This window comes from Macaca fascicularis, chromosome 18, assembly GCF_037993035.2.
Source record: "Macaca fascicularis isolate 582-1 chromosome 18, T2T-MFA8v1.1".
Taxonomy (NCBI): Eukaryota; Metazoa; Chordata; class Mammalia; order Primates; family Cercopithecidae; genus Macaca; species Macaca fascicularis.
In genome coordinates this window covers 22,835,304-22,860,368 of record NC_088392.1, presented here as the reverse complement: position 1 = coordinate 22,860,368, position 25,065 = coordinate 22,835,304, and the positions used below count along the sequence as shown (strand labels likewise).

Below are 25,065 nucleotides of genomic sequence, written 5' to 3'. Positions count from 1 at the left end.
TAACCAATTTTAGAAAATTTTCATCAAGTGAAAGAGAAACCTTGTATGCTTTAGCTATGACTTTGTGATTCCCTGTTCTCCTGAGCCCCTGGAGAATCATGATCTACTTTGTCTCATAGGTGTGCTGATTCTGAATATTTTGCATAAATGGAATCATAGTTGGGCGTCTTTTGCTTGGGGCCTCTTTCACGTGGTGTGTTTCCACGGCCCGTCCTGTGTGATAGCATCCATCAGTACTTCATTCCTTTTTATGGCAGATAATAGCTCATTGTATGGATATATCACCTATTTTTTTAAAAAGTCCATTCCTGAATTCATGAGCATTTGGTTTGTTTCTACTTTTTGGTAGAATGATGCTGCCATGAACACTTGTGTGCAAGTTTTTGTGTGGACATAGGCTTAGGAGTGGAATAACCACAGAGTTATGGTAACTCTACATTTAAGCATTTGAGAGGCTGCTGGCCTGTTTTTCATCTGCACCATTTGCATTCCCACCAGCATCAAGTGGGAGCTCCAGTCTTTCCATATCCTCCCCAGCACTCGGTTACCCTTTTCTGTTGCCTCTGTAGCACTTTCTAAAACATGAAATGAGCTTATTTCTTTGCAGGTGTCTCTTGCACCTGCAGTGTCAGTTCCCTGCGGACTCTCATTCTGCCTTGGTCACCCCCACCCCAGCACCCAGGGGTAAGGTGCCTGCCTGGGCGGCCCTGTCCTCACTTGAGGTTGACTGACCAGAGGACCCTTGTGATACTCTCTCTGGGTTTCTGTCTGCGTTCCTTTTGGGATAGGTGAGACTAGGGTGACAGCTGCTCGCTGCTTGGTCACCTTTTCCTCTGCTTATCTGTTCACGTTGTCTTGCTTTTCTCTGATAGCAAACCCTGTCTCCTGTCATCCTCCCTCCTGGCGGCCCAGAGCTATACTGGCCCATAAGGGAGCGCTGGCCACACCAGGCTAGATTCCAGTTGAGCTTAAATAAAACAAATAGAAAGGTCCTCCGTGGTATTAGCCATATTGTAGGTGCTCCGTAGACACGTGCGGCTAGTGGCTGCCCACAGGACACTGCAGATGTGGATGTTCCCGTCATCACAGGACGACGTTCTGTGGGCAGTGCTGTATTTGTTTACCAACATAATTCTTTGGCTGTGTGAAGGTTCAGAATGATACCTTAGCCATTATGATTCATTTATTCATTTCAGGCTAGACACGGTGGCGGTGGCCCACACCTGTCATCTCCATACTTTGGGAGGCCGAGGCGGGAAGAGGCCAGGAGTTTGGGACCACCCTGGGCAACATGGCGAAACCTCACCATTATTTAAAAAAAAAAAAAAAAGAGATCGGCCGGGCGCGGTGGCTCATGCCTGTCATCCCCGCACTTTGGGAGGCTGAGGCGGGTGGATCACGAGGTCAGGAGATCGAGACTATCCTGGCTAACACGGTGAAACCCCGTCTCTACTAAAATACAAAAAATTAGCCAGGCGTGGTGGCGGGCGCCTGCAGTCCCAGCTACTTGGAAGGCTGAGGCAGGAGAATGGCGTGAACCCAGGAGGCGGAGCTTGCAGTGAGCCGCGATTGTGCCACTGCACTCCAGCCTAGGTGACAGAGCGAGACTCCGTCTCAAAAAACAAACACACACACAAAAAAAGTCAACATTTATTTATTTATTTATTATTTATTTTTTTGAGACAGAGTCTTGCTTTGTCACCCAGGCTGGCACAATCTTGGCTCACTGCAAACCCCACCTCCCAGTTCAAGTGATTCTTGTGCCTCACCCCAGTGCCATCATGCCCGGCTAATTGTTTTGTTTGTTTTGTTTTGTTTTGTTTTGTTTTGTTTTGTTTTGTTTTGCTTTGCTTTGTTTTGTTTGAGGCAGGGTCTCACTATGTCGCCCAGGCTGGAATGCAGTGGCGCGATCTCAACTCACTGCAACCTCCGCCTCCAGGGTTCTAGCGATTCTCCTGCCTCAGCCTCCCAAGTGGCTAGGATTACAGGCTCCCGGCACTGTGCCTGGCTAATTTTTGTATTCTTAGTAGAGATGGGGTTTCACCACGTTGACCAGGCTGGTCTCTAACTCCTGGCCTCAGGTGATCCGCCTACCTCGGCCGGCCTCCCAACGTGTTCGTTTATTTATTTTAGCATCCCTTGTGCCTGGTTGTAAAGTTCTTCTTATCCCAGGAAACTTAATAGGTCAAAGAACCCTCCCCTTGAGGCAGTTTGGATGGGGCTGGGTGAGAATTGGTATGTCTAGCTGCCCATATTGTGACCTCTGAGTCAATTATACAGGCATCTCAGCAACTTGAAGTTTTGAGTCCAAAAACAACAGATTCCATACCATAAACAGTGCAATGTAAGTCCTGTCCCTTGTCCCTCTTCCACTGGATACCCTTGTTTATGTTCTCTCTGGCAACTGCTTGTAGCAGGGACAGATGCTGGAAACCCTGGCGGGGCCACGTCTTTCTATGTTTTGTAGACAGCTACGGCTGGGTGATACTTGCTGTTTCTGTGTGTAAATGTTGGGATTTTTAAAAGCCCTTCCCCACTTAATGCGTTGTGGTTGAACAGCACATTTAAATGCCTGAAGCGTAAGATGAAGTGTCTTGGATGCAGAGGGCAGTGGTGGCTTTTATTTTTCCTGGTTGAACTTGGCCTTTGGATTGCTGACTGCGATCTCACTGTACTGTTAATGATTTTCTACCTACAGTAACCTGCTGTGCTGAGCACATCAAGTACAGTGCAGTTAGTTCCAAGCTATGAAGTGCCTGTCACGCATGTATAACAGGCAGACGTCATTAGGAGGGGGCCTTGCGTAGGGGTCACATTTTCCAGCATTTGTTTTCAAAATTGAAATCCAGATCATGCATTTGAGATTAAAATAAAAAAGCGGCCTGTGCTTTATCGTTTTCTTTAACTTACATTCCTGTCGGTCCAGCCCAGATTGCTGATAGAGGAAGCCCTGAAAAAGTTGCCCAGCTGGTTGCCTGTGCTTCAAGACGCAAAAGGCTCACTGAGGCATCCGTGCCTACCCTTGGCTGCTGCTGCTCAGCCTGCTTAAGTCTCATCTGTTCTCAGTTATCAGTGGTGTGAGAAAAACACAACAGTGGATTCAGAAGGAGAAACCAAGTCATCTGTGTTTGGCCTCAGCGTATGGACTGCCCTGAAATTTGAGTACAGATGTGTTCATATCCTGGGATTAGATAAAAAGAGGGGAAACACACAGTGAATTCTTATGGCCTGTCATTTCAGTTGGCCATCTTCTGCCCCTCTGTTCTGGAAGCTTCTCCACTAAAATAGAGCACCCAACTTGGTTTTCTAGTTACTTTCTGGCCCATCTTGAGTTGGAGGAATCAAGTGTTTAAGAACTCTTGCTGCTGTTGGGTGGGGGAATCAACAAATGATTTCATTAAGCTGTGTGTTCTTAATAAACTTTGGGAAGATTTGTTGCAAACAAACTCAGGGACCTTGTGATCTTAGCAGTCATGGTTCATCTTGTCCACACGCTTAGCTTCATTGATTTGGTTGGTTGTGATCTAGCGGAACTGTGGCAGTGTTAGGCTCTGTTGGGATTTGGTTGTGATGTAGCGGAACTGTGGCGGTTTGGGCTCTGTTGGAGTTTGGTTGACTGTGATCTAGTGGAACTGTGGTGGTGTTGGGCTCTGTTGGAGTTTCGTTGTGATCTAGTGGAACTGTGATGGTTTGGGCTCTGTTGGAGTTTGCTTGACTTACTTGACTGACCTAGCGGAACTGTGGCAGTGTTGGACTCTGTTGGGGTTTGGTTGTGATCTAGTGTAACTGTGGCGGTATTGGGCTCTGTTGGAGTTTGGTTGTGATCTAGTGGAGCTGTGACGGTTTGGGCTCTGTTGGAGTTTGCATGACTATGATCTAGCAGAACTGTGGTAGTGTTGGGCTCTGTTGAGCTTTGGTTGTGATCTAGCGGAACTGTGGCGGTGTTGGGCTCTGTTGGGTTTAGTTGACTGTGATCTAGCAGAACTGTGGTGGTGTTGGGCTCTGTTGGGATTTGGTTGTGATCTAGCGGAACTGTGGCGGTGTTGGGCTCTGTTGGGGTTTGGCTGTGATCTAGCGGAACTGTGGCAGTGTTGGGCACTGTTGGGGTTTGGTTGTGATCTAGCGGAACTGTGGCGGTGTTGGACTCTGTTGGATTTGGCTGTGATCTAGTGGAACTGTGGCGGTGTTGGGCTCTGTTAGGTTTAGTTGACTGTGATCTAGCAGAACTGTGGTGGTGTAGGGCTCTGTTGGGATTTGGTTGTGATCTAGTGGAACTGTGGCGGTGTTGAGCTCTCTTGGGTTTAGTTGACTGTGGTCTAGCAGAACTGTGGTGGTGTTGGGCTCTGTTGGGATTTGGTTGTGATCTAGCGGAACTGTGGCGGTGTTGAGCTCTCTTGGGTTTAGTTGACTGTGGTCTAGCAGAACTGTGGTGGTGTTGGGCTCTGTTGGGATTTGGTTGTGATCTAGCGGAACCGTGGCAGTGTTGGGCTCTGTTGGGGTTTGGTTGTGATCTAGCGGAACTGGCAGTGTTGGGCTCTGTTGGGGTTTGGTTGTGATCTAGCGGAACTGTGGCAGTGTTTGGCACTGTTGGGGTTTGGTTGTGATCTAGCAGAACTGTGGTGGTGTTGGGCTCTGTTGGGGTTTGGTTGACTGTGATCTAGTGGAACTGTGGCGGTGTTGGGCTTTGTTGGGATTTGGCTGTGATCTAGCAGAACTGTGGCGGTGTTGGGCTCTGTTGGGGTTTGGTTGACTGTGATCTAGTGGAACTGTGGCAGTGTTGGGCTCTGTTGGAGTTTGCTTGACTGTGACCTAGCAGAACTGTGGCAGTGTTTGGCACTGTTGGGGTTTGGTTGTGATCTGGCAGAACTGTGGTGGTGTTGGGCTCTGTTGGAGTTTGATTGTGATCTAGCGGAACTGTGGATGTGTTGGGCTCTGTTGGAGCTTGATTGTGATCTAGTGGAACTGTGGCAGTGTTGGGCTTTGTTGGGGTTTGGTTGTGATCTAGCAGAACTGTGGCGGTGTTGGGCTCTGTTGGGGTTTGGTTGACTGTGATCTAGTGGAACTGTGGCAGTGTTGAGCTCTGAGATTTGGTTGTGATCTAGTGGAACTGTGGCAGTGTTGGGCTTTTCTCGGATTTGGCTGTGATCTGGTGGAACTGTGGCGGTGTTGGGCTCTGTTGGGGTTTGGTTGACTGTGATCTAATGGAACTGTCGCAGTGTTGAGCTCTGGGATTTGGTTGTGATCTAGTGGAACTGTGGCGGTGTTGGGCTCTGTTGGGGTTTGGTTGTGATCTAGTGAAACTGTGGCAGTGTTGGGCTCTGTTGGGGTTTGGTTGACTGTGATCTAGTAGAACTGTGGCGGTGTTGGGCTCTGTCGGGGTTTGGTTGTGATCTAGTGGAACTGTGGTGGTGTTGGGCTCTGTTGGGGTTTGGTTGACTGTGATCTAGTGGAACTGTGGTGGTGTTGGGCTCTGTCGGGGTTTGGTTGTGATCTAGCAGAACTGTGGCGGTGTTGGGCTCTGTTGGATTTGGCTGTGATCTAGTGGAACTGTGGCGGTGTTGGGTTTAGTTGACTGTGATCTAGCAGAACTGTGGTGGTGTAGGGCTCTGTTGGGATTTGGTTGTGATCTAGTGGAACTGTGGCAGTGTTGAGCTCTCTTGGGTTTAGTTGACTGTGGTCTAGCAGAACTGTGGTGGTGTTGGGCTCTGTTGGAGTTTGCTTGACTGTGACCTAGCAGAACTGTGGCAGTGTTTGGCACTGTTGGGGTTTGGTTGTGATCTGGCAGAACTGTGGTGGTGTTGGGCTCTGTTGGAGTTTGATTGTGATCTAGCGGAACTGTGGATGTGTTGGGCTCTGTTGGAGCTTGATTGTGATCTAGTGGAACTGTGGCAGTGTTGGGCTTTGTTGGGGTTTGGTTGTGATCTAGCAGAACTGTGGCAGTGTTGGGCTCTGTTGGGGTTTGGTTGACTGTGATCTAGTGGAACTGTGGCAGTGTTGAGCTCTGAGATTTGGTTGTGATCTAGTGGAACTGTGGCAGTGTTGGGCTTTTCTCGGATTTGGCTGTGATCTGGTGGAACTGTGGCGGTGTTGGGCTCTGTTGGGGTTTGGTTGACTGTGATCTAATGGAACTGTCGCAGTGTTGAGCTCTGGGATTTGGTTGTGATCTAGTGGAACTGTGGCGGTGTTGGGCTCTGTTGGGGTTTGGTTGTGATCTAGTGAAACTGTGGCAGTGTTGGGCTCTGTTGGGGTTTGGTTGACTGTGATCTAGTAGAACTGTGGTGGTGTTGGGCTCTGTTGGGGTTTGGTTGACTGTGATCTAGTGGAACTGTGGTGGTGTTGGGCTCTGTCGGGATTTGGTTGTGATCTAGCAGAACTGTGGTGGTGTTGGGCTCTGTTGGGATTTGGGTGTGATCTAGCAGAACTGTGGCAGTATTGTACTCTGTCGGAATTTGGTTGTGATCTAGCGGAACTGTGATGGTGTTGGACTCTTTGGGATTTGGTTGTGATCTAGCAGAGCTGTGGTGGTGGATCCCAGGAGCTGCTGCTCCTTGTGTGCTTCAAAGTTGGATTTTGTGTTATTTTGCATGCAGATGCTTCTTGGAATCTTGCGTCGCTGTATACCTGTATACCTGGAAAGTTGTGGGAAGAACAATTTAGGGTTTTGAACCGGTTTTCTCAGCAAGTTTGATTATTTCGTTTGAGACATGTTCTGGTGTAAATATATTCTGAAAAGGTGAGATCAAACATCCACTTTTTATTCTAAAACAGGTCCCCTTACCCCTCTCTGCTAGTGCATTCTCTTTCCTTTACAGATCCTTCTCCTCCTTTCTGAAGTAGAGGAATTAAGCCCGAATAACTCAGAAAGTGACAGCATTAACCTCAGGGGATGGAAACCACAGACCCAGGGCTGAGGGATCGAGTTTTAAGTTCTGTTATTCTTCATCAGTGCGTTCTAGTCTTTTGATCTTACCCTGACTGGTATTATTACTTGAAAGTTGTTGTTGTTTTGATGATAGTGGTGGTGGTTTTTTTGCCACCCACAGGAGAGAGGGGATTAGAAGAAAAAGACCAATAGAGTTACCTTGGGATGAATTAAATGTGAGGCTGCCACACAGGAATGGATCCAAGGGCTGCTGTATTTAAATAACTTAATTATTTTGCAGAGGTGAATTTAACCTAACGTGTACTACTGTGATGGAGTAAACCTTTTCCTGTTTAGAATATCACAAAAGGCACTTCAACAATTGAGGGTCTTCCTTTGAACCCTCCTGATGTCAGGTGGGGTAGTGGTACAGTTCCTTGCTCCAGAATGATCTTAGCAAGTTGATTAATCTCTCACATACCCCAGTTTCCTCATTCATAAGGTGGCATAATAATAGGACATAGAGTTACTGTGAAGTTTAGTGAGTTGATGAATGTATGATGCTTGGCAAATGGTAAGGGCTCAAGCCAGTCATCATTGCCTTTCTGAGCTTAGTGGGCCTTGGACCTGCTGAGGACTTTGAACTGAGCATTCCCTATTCTCTTTTTTGGTTTTTGTTTTTTTAAGGGGATGAGAGTGTGTGTGATAGAGTTGAGTTCATGAAAGTATTTTAAGAAAATTGTCAAAACAAAGTTCAAATGCAATGGATGCAAAGTGATTTTAACATATGGGGTAGCTGGAGATTTGAGATCAGACAAATCAATTAGGAGATCACCAAACCCAAATAGAGAACGTGAGTAACTCATACTTAGGAGATGAATGCTGGCTTTGAAGACCATAGCATACATTCTCAAACCAGATGGAGAGGCCTCTTTTCTCTGCAGATTTCAGTTATTCGTGGTGTTAAATGGCTTCTCTTCTCTTACTTGCCTGGCATGTGGAACTGAGTAAATTCTGTCAAAAGAACTCACTGAAGGAATGTATAACAGCTGGGAATTGGATGTCTTTTCAGATTGGGGAGAGCCTGTGTTTTGACTCTGATAGAATTCTTATGGTTTAATGTGCTTAAATATTACTGTTTAACATTTTGACGTTTTTGAGGACAGGGATAATTAGGAGAATGCACTTACAAGTTTCTATGCCAACTGTTTCCACTGCTCCCCTGTTTGCATGGTCCCAGGGTTTATACAAAGCTCTCTATAGCCCCACAGTGAATCTTGCCCCAGTGAGCGGGCTCTCATCTCCCTTCTATAGATGAGATTGGAGCTCAGAATAACATAGAGAAACCTGTGCATAGTTATTATGCCAGATTTAGTAGCTGGAATGGGACTGGAACCTAAATCTTTTTTCTTTAGGTAATATGTTCTTTGCATTAATGAGTTTGCGGGTTTTTCTGGGAGGTGGGAAATATATGTAAATAAGTAAAACTCCTAAATTGCAAGTTGATTTTTTTTCTTAATATAGTAATACTCATAATGTAGCAAACATATCATTTCCCCTCCATGCTTGCTAGACTGGCTTATGCGCACATCATAATGATAATGAAGGAGCTAACATAGCAAGCATTCATTCTCTGCTCATTCATAAGGCGGCATAATAATAGGACACAGAGTTGCCGTGAAGTTTAGTGAGTTAATGAATGTATGGTGCTTGGCAAATGGTAGATACCCAAGCCAGTCCTAGTTGCCTTTCAGAGCTTAGTAATCATGGAATCATGCTCTAAAAACTTTATGAATATGAGCTCGCTTCATCCTCATAACAACTCTAGGAGATAGGTGTTACTTTATCTCCACTTTAGGGATGAGAATGTGAGGTATGAAAGGAAGTGAACTTAATATTCTTTATTTTTATTTTTTGAGATGGAGTCTCACTCAGTGGCCCAAGGCTGGAGTGCAGAGGCATGATCCTGGCTCACTGCAACCTCCGTCTCCTGGGTTTGCGTGATTCTCCTACCTCAGCCTCCCGAGTAGCTGGGACTACAGGTGCGTGCCACCATGCCTGGCTATTTTTTGTATTTTTAGCAGAGATGGGGGTTTCACCATGTTGGCCAGGCTGATCTCGAACTCCTGGCCTCAGGTGATCCATTCGCCTTGAGCTCCCAAAGTGCTGGGATTACAGGCATGAGCTACCGCAACTGGCCTAGTATTCTTAATTTGGCTGTCGGTTGTCACCCAAATCAATTAAAGCAATTCCATTTCCTAAGTGGAAATCAGAATTTCTTTTCTTTTTTTCCTCTTTTTTTCCCCCTTCTATTTTTTCTTTTAATCTCTTTTTTTTTTCTTTTGTCTTCAAGCAATTTTCATTTTTTTTGATATGCAGGGAACCTGAGGCGAATGAAGGGGAGGTACCTGGGACCTACTGACTGGTATTACAGTGGATATTCACAAAGGAAGACCTTTAGTACAATGTGAAGTAGAGAGGGAAAGGTTGATGGAGTAGGAGGGATTTAAGTAAAAACCTTTCAGGTCTAAGTTCAATGGAAAGCAAAGGAACGTTCTAGAAGGACGTTAGATTTTCCTTAGAGTGACATTACAGTTTCTGCAATTGGACTATACCCTTTAGTGCCTCAAATCAGGAGTTTCACATTTTCTTTTCTTTTCTTTTTTTTTTTTTGGTGGGGGGAGGAATTGCCTGCTCGTGTATTTCCATCTCCTTAAAGGCAAGCGCTGGCCACCTTATTTGGCTGATATTAGCCTCCATGGCATCAGCCTGTCCAGTGGAAGTCCTGAAACAGTATATGATGAATGGATAAATGAATGAATGAATGAAATGAAATGAATGAGGGAAGAAATGAATATTGCGCTTCCAGAACGAGGAGAGAAGGGACGATGATGTGGCATATTGGCCCAACTAAGATATCTTAAGATCCATATTGACTTTGGCTTCATGTGGTAGTTTGGTGATACTCTTACTCAGGGAGTGTGCCTTTTAAGCTGTGGTCTGTTGTCAATGTGTGCACATCTCTGAGAGTGCCGCCTGTGTTGTGTTTGTGACAGCTCCCATGTGTGGTTTGCCCTTGTATCTGATTGTAAATTAACCTTGACATGTAGGCCACCTGACCATGTATGGAGAGAGAAAAATCACTTTCTTCTCTACAAGCTACGTGAGTGCAGACTGAAGTTCCGAGTTGTGATCTCAGGCAGTCTGCAGAAACTAACCTTTGGCATACTTGGCCACAGCCAACTTCTTTCTAGTAAATTCCCACTGGTTCTTGGCTTTTCTTGTAGAATTAACACATTTGCAAAGTTTTCTTCATTGGTATTCCTGGTACATGGACTGGAATATTCTTCATCCCTTGATTTGTGGGATCGTTTTGTCTTTGGGCCATGGGAGGAAAGTCACAGCCAGACTGGGTATGGAAAGAATGGAAGTGTCTCTCCTGCGGGGAGAGCCCAGGTTATTGAGATAGTCTTGGCCCATGTTTCTTGAAGAAGACATGGGATTTTGTTTTGCTCATTGATAGCCATACCCCTTGTGTGGTTGGCCAGGAAGCTGAACGCTTGCTCCCCCTTGTGGTTAAATATAGGTAGTTCTGCTGGCAAACCCAGTGGTCAATTACTGCATCTACTAGGGAATAAGAAGATTATAAATGTAAACTCAGCTTGAAACTTTTTGTGGCTTAGAGGTAAAGCAAGAAAATAATTAAGATAACAACTCACATGCTGAGGGTGTTTCATGTGTTATTATTGTGAACGTTAATAACAATTTGGGCTCTCTGGGAAGCTATTTCCTTCACTTAATCAGTTGGCAAAGAAAATACATCAGGGAAGATTGTTCACCCTGAGCCGAGAAAGTGGAGTTTCAAGTAAGAACCCTGCTCCTCGTCCTGCCCCTGAGTTGAGATCATCTGTTTGATTTAGCTACTGATAAAGTGTTTTTAATTACAAATTGTCTGCTTGCTTGGGGACTGACACAAACACTTTTGTTTTGTTTACAAAGTGCCTCCTCTCCCCAGTGTTGGGTTTGGAGTAGGGCAAGAGTAACACAGAGGTTGCAGTCAGTGTCTTCAAGCGACTTTCATTTTGTTTGATATGTGGGGCTAATGAAAGGGAGGAACCCAGGAGCTACTAACTGTGACTACAGTGGATATTCACAAAAGGAAGACCTTCAGTACAGTCACAGGTGGTGAGAGGTTGATGGAGTAGGATGGATTTAAGTAAAACTTACCAAGTTTAAGGTCAAAGGAAAGTGAAGCAGCATTCCAGAAGGACCCAGAGAAGCCGAGCAAGTCAGGCCCTGGGATCTTGGGATTGAGAGGAGATGCCGGTTCAGACCCAGCACTGTTCTGGAACTTTCTTTTGGGTACTCTTTTGTTGTTTCATCAACTCCTTTAAAAGGTACAATCCAGAACTGAACATGTTATTCCACAAGTGGCCCAACCAGTGTTGTATACACTGGCTGGATAGGTTTTGCCACTAAAATGGAATAATAGTCTATTTTCCTAATTCCAAGGAAGGAAAATCAAGGAATAGATTTTTTTTTTAAAGCATTTAAAGAATTTCTCCTGTAGACATTATCTTAAATTTTTGGTCCTTGCCATTGTATGTGTACCTTGAATCCAAGGGTAATGCGATATGCAGTCCAGCAAAAGCAGTCATTTTAAATGATTGAGCAATATTTAGTGACTTTCAAAAAGCAGAGAGCACAACTTGGCTACCATAGAAGCTTCACCATGATGGGTGCAGGGTTCCCTCAAGGCTGAAAGTTGTGTTCTGGTGATCTTGTGAGAGAAATGCATCCCGTGTGATTTACGTGGATTCATTTATTCTTTTAGAAAATTAGATAAAAACTGTATTGTAAGGCCCAACCCATCTAAAAAGACAATAGAAATGAGTTCTGTGTGTTTTTCAGCAGGGCCTCATGGGCACCACATATGAGTCCAGAATCTCTTGCAAGAACAGGAAGTTTCTGGAGGGCAGTGGAGAAGGGGAGCGAGGGCTCAGCTCTGTGAGGTCGAGGAGGGTGTGAGGACGAGCACCAGCGGGGGAGTGGGTTTGTTAGCTGGGAAAGGCCCTAAGGGCGAGGGAGAGAAGTTTGCGTTTGAGAGGATACCAGGGAGGAAAAGTCTTAGAGCCCAGGGTGTGTGTTCACTGCCTGCTCTTCAGGGGCAATCGCTTCCACCTCTTTTGACTGATTCTTTCAACTCATCCTCCCGTCTGCAGAACATGATTTTGGTGCAGCTGCTTGAATTTTCAAACTTGATTTCCATTTTAGAAGTTAAGGATTTGCTTTTTTTCCACCCACACACCCTGTGCCCACCACATCAAATACAGGTCTCTCCTACTGTTGGTCAGCTCCGTGTTCTGTGTTGGCCTCTGATACTCTGTAAACGCTCTTGACACATGAGCTGGATGGTACATATACCACCATTACTTTTCCTGCCCAACTTTGTCATTTTCTTCCTTGTATTTTATTTGTAAAGATTCCCCAGCTTGTCCCCAGTTGTGTCAGCCTCTTTTTAGTGTGCTCAGACCTATTAGGTATAAGGCCTGTCCGTATTCCTGAGGAAGTCTGGCTCAGAGCCGCCCAGGTGGTCTGACCTGGGCAGGGTCCGGGGTCTGCCATCACCTGGTCTGTGCTCTCCTGCCGCCCCGCTGAAGTCTTCCTTCACCTCTCTTGGACATTAGGGTTTCTCTTTGATGGCTCCTCTCTTTTTCTGGGTTTCTGATATTTTCTGGTTGAGTGGTGCTACTTTGTTCTAACCTATTTTTATTTCATTCAATAAATGTGATCCACTAAATGGATTTCATACTTACGGGTTGTGTGACTTGCACTTTGAAAGGCACTGGGCTAGATGACCACTTTGAGTGATGCTGAGGCATTGCTGGATGACTTCCTTCTTTCCTTCTTCCCTCCCCTCATCCTCTCCCCTCATCCTCTCCCCTCCCCTCGTCCTCTCCTCTCCCCTCCTCTTCTCCCCTCGTCCTCTTTCCTCATGAGGCATGTGCGCAGGTGCATCCCTGTTGTTTTGATCAAGTATGGCCTGAAAATCAAGCCATTTTAGTTAGTTTTGGATACGTTACGAAGTAATGTTGGAAGTAAGCATCTTCACCTGTCTCCCTTCCCTCCTTGGCTGAGGGACAGTGTCCTAGTCAGCTCCAGCTGCTGTGACAGAGTACCATGGGCTGGGTGGCTTAAACGAAAAACATTTAATGCTCGCAGTTTTGGAGGCTGGGAAGTCCATGATCAAAGTGCTGGCAGATCTGGTCTGGTGGGGACCTGCTTCCTGGTCTGCAGATGGCGGTCACCTTGTTGCATCCTTACATGATGAGAGAGAGAGCAAGCAAGCTCCATTGTGCCTTTTATGAGAGTGTTAATTTCATTCACGAGGGCACCATCCTCATGATCTGATCGCCTCGCAAAGGCTCCACCTCCCAATACCGCCATCTTGGGGATTAGGATTTCAACACATGAATTTTAGGGGGACACAAACATTCAGCCCCTGACAGGGTTAGGCACTGTGTGGCTGGCAATCACCAGGATGCCTGGAGCCCTGCCAGAACCGTGCTGGCTCATTTCAGCCACCCTGGATGAGTCATCCAGCCTAAGGCCCATGCCTGGGCATTCTGGGTCCTCAGTGCTCTGCCTTTATTTTACCCGATATAATCCTTCAAGCGAAAATGCTCATACTTATTTTTGGTTACTTAATATACTTGGCCATTTAACAATACAAATTAAACTTGTGTTATTCTGTTAGAAAACTGATAGATTGTTTTCTCTAGTCTTTGACTGCTGTGCATAGTCTAGGGCTGGACTGGGGAGGGGAGGATAATTTGGCCACAATAGGATTCCTTATTATCTGTCTCTTCCCCCGCAACCCCTCCCCGCACCTCCACCCCATACAGGAGACCCTCAGATACATTTCTGTCAGTACCCTCAGTTATATCATTTGGGGGACGTAATACTTAATGAATCAAAACTCTGTTTTGCTGGCAGAGAAAAAATTGGGCTGATACAATCAAGATAATCCTATCTTTAATGGATGCATGTTTGTTAAAAATAACCAAACAAAATACAGAAAAAAGCAAAGTAAAAATGGACAACCCCCTAACTCTGGTGTTGGTGGTTAGGAAGAAGAAGGGTGGAGGGTGTCTTTTTTCTGTGTTACATGATAACAACAAAAGTCACTCTTCACTCTGGGAGAGCCATAGCGATCTGGCTAAGTGGAGGCAGCTGTGCCCAAGGAGCCTAACTTCGGATCAGCTGTGTTCATCCTTGCTAACCTCCCAAAGGGAGGAAGCTCAGGAAACCACCGTAGAACCCCCTAAAAGGGGAGGGTGGCTACAGCTAAGCAGGTGGGGGCAGGCAGGAGTGGAGAGAGGCAAGGATGAGTCAGGCAGGTGGGATGGGGGCTTTGTAGGTTATGTTAAGGCTCCTAGACTTAGCATTTCGAGCAGGGATGTGACGTGATCAGATTTATATTTTGCTTGCATTGCTGATGGACATTGGTTCAGTGCTTGTTGTACTGGAAGGGTCAAGAATAGAGGCAGGGACCCAAATTTAGGGGGCTTCCCAGGGAATCCAGGGGAGAGGTATTGTGGCCTGGACTAGACTTGGAGCATCCAGAAGGGGACTGGAGCAATGACATCCCTATACCTAGTCCCAGAGGGCCTCGATCTAGCTAAGGACAGAGCATGCAGTCTGGCAGCTGCTGGGCTGATGACATGGCGGGGAGTGTATACCTGGGAAATTCTGGTGCAGAGATCAAGGAACTGCTCAAGCCTCCACCTATGAATTTGCCTTGTGATTAAAAATCATACTTCCTAAGGTTTATAGAAGCCCTCTGTTTGCCCCATAAAGGGCCACCAGCACAAGGAGATACCTAGTGTGTTCGCTTGTCATTTGATAAAAATGTAGACTGGTGCTGCCTGCTGTGAAAATGCCAATCGGGTTGCTTCCTTCATAGTAATCAGTGGATTCTTTTGTCCATTTCTGAGCGGAGGATTCCTTTCCATAGCATGGTGTATCTTCAGTGTTTCTCTCAGAGGAGGAGTGGCTTTCTGGTATCATCCGTCCCATTGGTAACAGAGCTCTGCTGCTGAATTAAACCTTTGTGTCGGCCTTGGCCACTTGCATGGCTCTGCTGGAGGTAAAGCTGGTGGAGTGGCCTTGTGGCATTTGCTCCGAGTTGTCGCTTGTTTTTCTGAGATTATCAGAGGCCTTAGAGGAAGCATTGCGGATTTCATTGTGCTCTGATAACCATCATGTTGTTGATAATATGGTTCTGATAAGAGTGATGGGGGATGGTGGAGTTTTGTGAGTTGACAGACCTGGGTTTGAGACCCAGCTCTCCAGTCAGAAGCTGGCACCAGGCCTGTTTCTCTTCTCTGAGTTTTAGTGTCCTCAGGCGGAGGGGAGGATAATATTAATAACACCTTCCTGATGTGGCTCCACTGGGCTGGCCACACCATGGGCACCCAGCACGGGGCAGCTGCCCTGGTTCATGTTAACCGTCAGCAGGGTTGGAGAGCTCCCGTTGGAGGTCATTACCTGGCAGGGGATGTGGTAGATAAAGCACCTTTTATTGTCCCTACACAAGGCAGCTATGGGGTAACACAATATTAGTTACTCAGATTAGAGAAAATATGAACTCTGGTTACAGTGTTATTGCAGACGGGCAAATATGGTTTGTCAAGATGACATAAAAAATAAAGTCATTTTGAGTTACAGAATAAAATCAAACAAGTTTCCTTTAATCACCAGGGCTGGGATGGAAATAAGGCAAAATGTTAACTCCTTTGAAAGACAGTTTTTTTTTTTAAACTTTGTATGATGATGGTTTACTCTGGTCTAGTCATTCCTACTATTCTGAAAGCAGGCTTTGAGTTCCTGGTTGTGTACAGGATTGTGTACAAACAATCAGGAATTCATCATTCATATGAAGAAGTTCTGTTTTTCCCTCTAGACTAAGTGTCTTGAATACTTTTATGTACGTATATGTTATGTGACTAGTGTTAGGAATGCATGTATTATATATGTGCATGCATCTCATTTACATTGACTGGAGCTAAAAGGCGTATTTGAAAGGTATCCCTTGCCGGTCTCCAGTTTCTAAATTTCAAGTTAAAAATGGAAAATGATCTTAGAACCCATGCCTGTGGTTCATAAGCCTGGCTCAGCTCTTGCATTCCCAGCTACTGTCTGATGAAACTCACAGGAGCTGTGAAAACAACGCTGTCTGTTCTGTGAAAGCCAAGTAGGAGCTTAGTCACGGCAAACTTCAAAGCAGCGTAAGGGAGCAGGCTCTGTGGGTTTGTCTACCACCCCCACCTTCCAAAATTGCTTGCTCTCTTGCTTGCTTGCTTTCTCTCTTTCTTTCTGTCTCTCTTTCTCTCTCTCTTTCTCTTCTGTCTCTCTTTCTTTCTCTTTCTGTTTCTCTTTTCTTTTCTCTCCCTTTCCTTTCCTTTTCCTTTTCCTTTCCTTTCCGACGGAGTCTCGCTCTGTCACTGCAAGCTCCGCCTCCTGAGTTTATGCCATTCTCCTGCCTCAGCCTCCTGAGTAGCTGGGACTACAGGCGCCCGCCACCACGCCTGGCTAATTTTTTTTTTTTTTTTTTTTTGTATTTTTAGTAGTGACAGGGCTTCACTGTGTTAGCCAGGATGGTCTCGATCTCCTGACGTCATGATCCACCCGCGTTGGCCTCCCAAAGTGCTGGGATTACAGGCGTGAGCCCCGCGCCCAGCCCCAAAATTTCTAATTGAATTTTAACCTTCCACTTTTAAGTTCTGATCCTGATTTATAAAAACCTGTGTAATTTTCTTCAGCTTTCAGAAGGAATGTTTTGTATTTTCCGATGGGGGTGTTGGGGGAGCTGATACTGACAGAGATCCTCTGACATTTCATTGCCTGGCAAATAGGCTCCAACATGTTCCAGACCTCAGAGGATGGCTGAGGACAGCGTTCAACTCAAGCTAGATAAAAGAAGTTTTGGGACTCTTACCTTGCACTCTGTTTTGTAGTAACAACTGTGTTTAATATGTTTCTTGGCTGGGCGCGGTGGCTCAAGCCTGTAATCCCAGCATTTTGGGAGGCCGAGATGGGCGGATCACGAGGTCAGGAGATCGAGACCATTCTGGCTGACATGGTGAAACCCCGTCTCTACTAAAAAATACAAAAAAACTAGCCGGGCGAGGTGGCGGGCGCCTGTAGTCCCAGCTACTCGGGAGGCTGAGGCAGGAGAATGGTGTGAACCCGGGAGGCGGAGCTTGCAGTGAGCTGAGATCTGGCCCCTGCATTCCAGCCTGGGTGACAAGAGCAAGACTCCGTCTCAAAAAAAAAAAAAAAAAATGTTTCTCATTACTGGCTGAATGACCTGTATGTGTTCAGGAGGCGATCTCTCTATTTATACCATTTTAATGCCACATATTTAATGAGCATTCAGGCCCAGACTGTGAAGACTCTGGAAATGAGAATTTTATTTCCCATCTCCTGTGCTATAACAAAAGCAGCTTAAAAATTGCAGTTTACAAACCTCACCTTTTACCTTTTTTTTTTCAGATTTTTAAATATTAATATTTTAGAAGGGTCTTTATCTCAGATGTTGTTTATCAAGTCCTCAGTATCTGGATGCTGGCAGAGTCCTTAGCAATGGAGGGAGGGAGAAGGAGTCCAGCCTGCGTGATTGGATCAGTGTCGAACCTGTCCCACCTGTGGGGACGAGGCGGCATGTGGAGCAGACAGGTGCCTGTTGCAGGTCAGGAGAGCTGGCCCCAAATCCTGACTTGGAAGGAAATGGTACATATTGATGTCCTTTAGCGCCAGGTACTGGCCTAGCTACTTTATATGCATCTCTCAAGCCCCCTGGCATCACTTCAAGATAGACAACAAGGGGAATGCACATCATATCCCTGTTCACTGGTGGGGAAACTGAGGCTTAATAATGTGCCCAGGTACACACAGCTGATAAGTAACCCTGCACCCTCGATCTCACAGCATGACATTGGAATCCACCTCATTAGACAGAGCTCAGCTGCCTGTTCTCTCAAAAACGTTGAGTTGTATCAACTACAGTATCTGTAGTATTCCTAGAGATTTCTGTGATTCTCATAAGTATCTTTGAAAGGGGGCCATTTAGTTTATTTCCACATTTCTCCGTTCTCTGCAGAAATGCCCGCAGGCTCTGGGACAAGCTGTAAAGCTGGCCGTGTTATGGTGTGTTGTAAACCCAGTGCCAGTAATGACGCAGAGTGCTGTGTAAAGATAAGAAAGCAAGCTCACTGAGGGAGAGCTCAGCAGGGTGTTTATGTTTCAGAAGCATAAACGCACGACCTGTGCCCATCCCGTGTTCTGTGTCCAGGTCCCCAGAGAGACCATGGATGGGATGGTGCAAGAAACCAGCAGGAAGCAGAATTAATCCTTCCTGCGGCCGGTGGTGTGACAGACAGGCCGCAGCTGTCGAAGGAAGGGAGAAGAGAGGGACTGAGGGCCAGCAGGAGGGTTTTACAGCTACGTGCTAGGTTGTCTCACATCTAGGAAAGAAGATTGTTCATATTCTATATAAATGGGCATTGTCCCTGTGGCCTGATATGAGATATCCAGAATATTGCTTTAGGTATTATTAAGTCCTAGGTTTCTGTTTTGATAGAAACTGCAGGTGCTTCAGTTAGTATTTTTGTTGTTGTTGTTGTAATGGCAGCTCAGATTTCTTTTGTTTTTGTACTCTTTGGCCAAGACAGAAAACATTCTGCCACACACATTACTTCATGACTCTGGTTATATATTGAGAGCAGCATTTTTTTTTTAAAAAAGTCCAATTTAGTCTGTTAGGCCATTCTTGCATTGGTATAAAGAAACACCCAATACTGGATAATTTATAAAGAAAAATTTAATTGGCTCACGGCTCTGCACACTGTACTGGATGACACAGGACACATGATGCTGACATCTGTGCGGCTACTGGGGAGGCCTCAGGAAGCTTCTAATTGTGGTGGAAGATGAAGGGGGAGCAGGCATCTCACGTGGCCAGAGCAGGAGCAAGGGGTTGCGTCACACACTTTTAAACAACCAAATCTCATGAGAACGCACCATTACCAGAATAGCACCAAGCCACGAGGGATCCGCCCCCATGACCCAAACACTTCCCACCAAGCCCCACCTCCAACACCAGGGATTACTGTCAACATGAGGTTTCGGGGACAAACATCCAAACTATGTCATAGCCTTAAGGGGGTCTTATGTCTTTGAAGCATTGTAGAGTTCAGAGAGTAGGACAGTTTGTCTACTGTATTTTAAAATACTAAATATCCTGATTATAAAAGTCAGTCCTGGAGAAAAATAAAACAAACAAACAAACCTGAAACCATAGAAGAAAAGAACAAAATAAAAATTACCCACAGTCTCCCTTGCGTGTACTGCACAGTTCATGTTTTCGTGTGTCTACACACCATTTAATGCAGGTGGACAGACTCAGAGGCAGGTGTGCCTTGCTAGTGCTATGTCTCCATCACCTGGCAGAGTCCCTGGTACAGCATAACCGCTCAGCAGTTGGGTGCTGAGTAAATATTAATACATGTGCATGTAGTACCAGTCAGGGCCCAACAGAGGGACCTCAGGTGAGGGGTTGCTCCACAGGTGTGGAGGATGGGAGAACAAGCTGGGGCGACCCTGAGAGAGCCCAGAGACAAGCTCTGCAGGAAGCAGGCACCACCACTGGGCGGGGTGACCTGAGCCCAAGGGACACCCTCTGCTGCTGATGCTACCTCTGCAGTGGGAAGACATCGGACCCCACTGCTGATGCCGGGACAGTGCTTCTCCTCCCCCTGAGGCTCTCCTACCAGGGCCCCATCTCATCAGGCCCCAGCTGGAAGCCAGCTGGAAAGGGAGTCGGGGAAGTTTCATTTGTGGGGTCCAAGTGTCAAGGGGCAGATAAGGGAAGGGTGGACTTGCAGCTGAGAAGATAGTAAATAACCAGACTACATGACAGTCTGAAGAATCAAATCTACGATCAAATTCTACTCTGCTCTAAGGTGAACCTGTATTTAACTGTGAATGATATACCATGGGTATCTTCCTTGCTTGAGAGATACAGCTCCACATAATTTTTCTCAATGAAACAGATTCTGGAGTAGGCAACGTTTTCGTGTTTTGTAAAATACACCAAATTGTGAGGATTGAATGAGATAATGTCTCAGTATTAGTACTTTACCCTAGCTGATTGACAGTATCCAGTGATAGTGATAATAAGGGTAATTACTACTCTAGCCAAGTTTATCAATCCTGTGGATGTTTAAGGAATTGGGGTTTTTTTCCCCCTTGATGAATACTCCTGTAAATACATCTTTGCCTGCTTGTCTGAGTCTTTCTGTGGGTTTTTAGAAGTGGACTACGAGCAGCAAAGTCTCCGCTACTTAAGGCTCTTTGTATATTTTGCCAAATTGTGGTCTAGAAATACATCAGTTTCCAGTCCTCCTTCCCTCAGACCACCTGTCCCTCACATTTTCACCAGTTCTGGGTCTTGTTATTCTTTTTACTCTTTGTCAATCAGGTGATTGAAAAATATACATTTTTAATTGGCATTTATTAGTGAGCCTGAGGATGTTTTTCACAGAGTCAAATGGAAACAGTTCTGCTTCATGATCAAGACCTTGGGGCCACATACTGGCTTGTTCGCCTGGATACATTTTCTGAATCTCTCTCAGAGTCCTCTTTATCCCTGAAAAATGGGATTAGAAGTATTAATAGTAGTGCCCATCTCACAGGGTCATTGCAAGGACTAAAGAGAGGCTATGTAGACATATTGAATCGGTGCTGGGCCCTAGAGCTTATTCGCCATTTGATGTGCTGATCCTCAGGAAGATGGGCAGGAGAGACCTGGACACAGCTCTGGAGTTGAGGTTTCCAGAAATGAGGTGGCGCGTGGTGGCCCAGTCCAGCATGGCTCTGGGTGTGAGCACAACGTGGACAGAGGTGTGTGGGGCTCAGGGAGTCATTTGTGGATTGAGGGTGCTATGTGGGTGTGGATCACGGTGATCCAGGATGATGCCGAATTTTGCCTGGGGAGGAAGATGGCAACCCAGGTTCCATGCCATCTTTAAAGAGAGGATGGTTACTGGGGTGTCCAGTGACCAGCCAAGTGGTCTGTAGATGATAGGGAGGACTCTTCACTACGTGGAGGCTGAGGTGGAAAGTCCCAGAGTAGGGTTCAGCCCTGGCCCTAAAATGTGCCAGAGAATGTGTAGCCTCCTGGAACCTGTCCTGTGTGCAGAGCCAAGCTTCAGTGTGACAAGGAATGGTGGGAGCAATTTGGAGAAGAATGAAGACTTGGTGCAGTGGCTAGGGAGGCAGGCAGGGTGGGACGTGGAAGGGTGCAGAGCTGCTCAAGGTCACCTTCCTGAGCCTGTGACCAGTGTGGTCACTTGCTTCACACTCAGAAGGGCCCGGTGTTTGGTTTAATGCTCTTTTCTCACCATCTTAAAATTCTTGATAATTTTCGAACGAAGGGTTCATGTTTTCATTTTGCGTTGGGCCTGGAAATTATGTCGCTGGTGCTGAGGGGATGTGCAGAGCAGACATGGGCGGAGAACTGACGAGAAGGACACGTGGGTAAGGATGGGATTAGCTGGCCTCAGGTTGTTGAGCAGAGCCCATGTAAAGGTGTTGGGCCCAGGATGCGTTCTCAGGCTGTGGTGGGAGGCCTGATGATGGGAGATTTCTCTGGTTACAAACAGCATATGTAGCAGAGTGGTTCATAGCTTTGTGTGTCTGTGTGTGCATTGGTAAGTTTTTATTTTGAAACTAAAATTATTTCAAAATTAGAGAAAGGCTGTGAGAGTGCGGTTGAGCTGGCGTTGTTTCTGGAGCAGGGTTTCCCAATGCAGGCGGCACTGGTGACCGTGTGGCTTAGATCATTCTTTGTTGTGGGGGCTGTCCTGTGCCCCATGGGATGTTCCCTGCTCCCCTGGCCTCTGCCTACTAGATGCTGGGAGCACTTTCCCTGGTGTAATATTTAAAAATATCTCTCCATGTTGCCACATTTGGGGGGCAGAATCACTCCCCTCCCCGAATTGAGAAGCAGTATGATTGGAACACAGTGTCCTGTGTCTAAGCTCAGCTGCTTAGAGCTCCCTGAGCTTGGAGAAGATACTTGTTCTCTCTCCTAAGCTTCACTGTCCCTTTCTGTACATTGTCAGGACGGCTGTTAATGCCACTGCTCTGAATGTGCTCAGTTTTGCATAAACAGCAGCTAATGTTAAAATTTTAATCTCTGCTAATATAAGAGGCATCGAAGTATATGCGAGTTCAGTTTGCATACGGTGAGGAGGGAGACGGCCTCATGTTGTATGTGTGTATTTGCCAATTCTGTATTGTGGGGTTGATTGCTCTTGCCTTTGTTCAGTTGTCTCATTCTGTTTACCATCGGGGCTTTGGATGCTCTTTTCATGCCTATGGCCTCTCTTTACTATGCCTTTTCTTCTCTGCCAGCACATCTCATCCGTTCTTCCAGGGCACCTCACTGTCCCCCAAAGCCGCAGTGACTGCTCTGTCCACAGAGCTTGGTTTCTGTGCTCTGGCTCTGCAATGTACTGTGGAAGGGGCCGGGCTCGGAATGGGGTTGCTGGTCAGGCCATGTGCCCAGGAGAAGGACACAGGACCCAAGGAGTCCACCCCTTTCTCCCCCTTTTTTTTGGTCATTGAAATATTTTCTTTCCAATTCTCCTAGCCCTGCTAGAGCTGCCATAACAAAATACCAGATTGGTGACTTCAACAACAGAAATTGATTCCACACAGTTCTTTTTTTTTTTTTTTTTTTTTTGAGGTGGAGTCTCACTCTGTCTCCCAGGCTGGAATTCAGTGGTATGATCTTGGCTCACTGTAACCTCTACTTCCCAGGTTTGAGCGATTCTCATGCCTCGGCCTCCCAAGTAGCTGGGACTACAGGCACATGCCACTGTGTCTGGCTAATTTTTATATTTTTTAGTAGAGACAGGGTTTCACCATGTTGATCAGGCTGGTCTCAAACTCAAGTGATCTGCCTGCCTCAGCCTCCCAAAGTGCTGGGATTACAGGTGTGAGCCACTTAGCCTGGCCATGATCCCGCACAGTTCTGAAGGCCAGAAGTCAAGAGCAGGGGGCCGGTGGATTGTTTCTACTGAGGCCTCTGTTCTTGGCTTGCAGGTGGCCCCTTGCCGTGCCCTCACGTGGCCTTTGCTCTGTGTACACGCAAAGCCCTGGTGTCTCTGTGTCCAAATTTCCTCCTCTTAGAAGGACGCCTGTCAGATTGGATTAGGGCCCACCTGTATGACCTCATTTGACCGTAATAACCTCTTTCAAGTTTCTGTCTCCAAATACAGTCACGTTCCGGGGACTAGAGCCTCAACATGGAAGTTTTGGAGGGAGGCACACTTCCACCCGTCACACCAATGTCATGTTAAGCTTTGTGGGAGAATAGACCAATACGTGGTGGATTCTAGAATCTTAGAAGAAAAATGAATCCGTATATTTGATACTTTACGATTTCCTTATTTGCTCTAAGCAGTTGGTAAGAATTTCAGTGTCACTTGGCTGAATGATACACTCCTGGTGCTCCCAGACTTACGAGGAGCCTAATATTTTTGTCTTGGTTGAAACAATGCAGATCCTGAGTTTTGGAGATGCTCACAGCCAGCTGTCTGATTACATAAACTGAAAGTGGCAGAGAGTAAGCTTTTGCACGGGGAAAACATGAAATATACAAGGGTTCCTTTAAGACAGAGTGTACTTGTGAACGTTTACTGAAGGTGGAGGGTCCTGGACAACTGTTACCTTATGCGGCGTTATCTGGGTCAGATTCATTGCATTTCCTGAAGAGGTAACTCGGCAGTCCTCAGAGAGGCTGGACAGGTTCATAAGACACCTGTGATTTGATGTGAGCTGGTCACAGAGAAAGCCATTTCCAGAGAGGAACAACCGTGTAGTCTGCATTCCTGGGAGTCAATTTAAAAACTGCTCTCCTGTGACCTTGTCACCTGGCAGTGGAAAGTTACCCTTGGCTGCAGCCACGACTTCCGCATACTCTTCAGAACTTGCTCTGCCCTTGAGTTTTCCAGCTTTCCTTTAATGCACTAAACCTTTAATATTGTATTCTTCTAAATGAGACGTCTCACATTTGAGCAAGTAACACTCGGTAAGACTTTGCTTGGTGGGGGAGGAGGTTTTACCTTCCTGTGGCATTTGGAAGCTCTGCAAATCCACCCACAGCCGTGATTGTGTTATAGACCTCAAGATGCTGGAGCTGTAAATTCATCTTTAACATACTTGACCTGATTACTTCTTTCTTGAAGAATTTTGTTCAAACCTCAGGGTTTATTTAGGAACAAGTCTCACCAGGCCTGATTGGTTTTCCTAGGTAGAGATACAGCTTTGGGAAATAAATTAAGAAAATGAGTGGATTGAAATTGTAGGAACACCATGACCGTTGTGAATTTTTCTTATTGAGGGAAAAAAGGGTATCTATGAATATTTCTCTTACACTGTGTAGTGAGAAATGACCCTCTACTGTGGATGGTAATTTATTTCTGTGTAATTGCCTGAGTAAGGCTTTCTCTGACATTGAATACTAAGTAGAATTGTTAGGTTATTTTTGGAAGAATTATGGATTTTCCCTTAGGTTTTAGAATATTTTTTGTTTGCCTGTTAAGAGAATTTGATGAAGATCTCAATGTAATTAACCAAATAAAATGATATTCTGCATCCTGGGAAGGGGCGATGCCTTTCAGTTTTAAAGTCAATTCATCATTTACCTCCTATCTCTCTTGCTGGCCGAGCCATCAACCCTTCTGTTTTTCATAAATTTTGTTGTTGTTGTTGTTGTTTTGAGATGGAGTTTTGCTCTTGTTGCCTAGGCTGGAGTGCAATGGCACAATCTCGGCCCACCACAACCTCCACCTCCTAGGTTCAAGCAATTCTCCTGCCTCAGCCTCCCAAATAGCTGGGACTACAGGCATGCGCCACCACGCCTGGCTAATTTTGTATTTTTAGTGGAGACGGAGTTTCTCCATGTTGGTCAGGCTGGTCTTGAACTCCCGACCTCAGGTGGTCTGCCCGCCTCGGCCTCCCAAAGTGTTGGGATTATAGGCATGAGCCACCACACCCGGCCTGTTTCTGATAAATTTTAAACGTCTGGTTTGAAACTTTTGTTTCCTGTACTTAAAAGGAAACAGTTAAAA

The 25,065-nt window shown here is 46.0% G+C and overlaps 1 protein-coding gene across 19 annotated transcripts in view; it reads left to right on the top strand.

The window, feature by feature from the left end:
* NEDD4L (NEDD4 like E3 ubiquitin protein ligase) overlaps positions 1-25,065 on the top strand; it is a 368,857-nt gene that overhangs the window by 81,233 nt on the left and 262,559 nt on the right. For 2 of the 19 annotated variants that reach the window (XM_065533752.2, XM_065533748.2), the window contains exon 1: positions 23,909-24,023. The exons of the other annotated variants lie outside the window; for them this stretch is intronic. The gene's annotated coding sequence lies outside the window, so the exon portion shown is untranslated. Of the gene's footprint in view, positions 1-23,908; positions 24,024-25,065 lie in introns of those variants that run through there. 19 annotated transcript variants of the gene reach the window in all.